Raw genomic sequence first — 608 nt, forward strand, 5'->3', positions numbered from 1 at the left:
TATTATACAGCCGGGCAATGGCCTACCGTTTATGCCGCTTACCGGCTACCAGGATATGAACAAAGAGGTCTACTCTTGACTATCAAAGTCGCAGCAGCAGCTTCTGTATATCAAACAACAWCAACAACAGGATAATAAGCTCAACCCTACCACTACCACTACTACTACTACTGGCACCGGTACTATAAAATCAATGACCGCCGATATCTATACTAATGATCCGTATAGTCATCACCAACAACAACAACAACAACARCAGCACAAGTATGTCTATAGTGWKGTGATGGTGTCAATGATATCAACAAATATAATAATAACATTTTTGATAATCATAACCTAATAGATAACAGCTACCGGTCCTCAAACTATAAGGCATCGGATGTTTAAAATAAAAAAAAAATCAATTATTAACAAAATAATAAAACAAATWAAACATTTCCGATACAAACAAACAATAATTTCAATGTATATATATAATAAAAYTTCTTTATACYTTAATATTTATATTAATAATTAATAATTTTTAAAATAATATAAATAATGTAAATATATATATATATATAATTTTAATTATAATTTATTATGCATTRATTTTATKTTATGTTTGT

The 608-nt window shown here is 28.4% G+C and overlaps 1 pseudogene; it reads left to right on the plus strand.

The window, feature by feature from the left end:
- Window positions 1-257, plus strand: part of LOC128963821 (glutamate receptor ionotropic, kainate 2-like) — an 18,569-nt pseudogene extending 18,312 nt beyond the window's left edge.
- Window positions 258-608: the final 351 nt, after the last annotated feature.

This window comes from Oppia nitens, unplaced genomic scaffold (assembly GCF_028296485.1).
Source record: "Oppia nitens isolate AA-2021 unplaced genomic scaffold, nextdenovo-longstitch-racon4-pilon3 scaffold7_pilon_pilon_pilon, whole genome shotgun sequence".
NCBI lineage: Eukaryota > Metazoa > Arthropoda > Arachnida > Sarcoptiformes > Oppiidae > Oppia > Oppia nitens.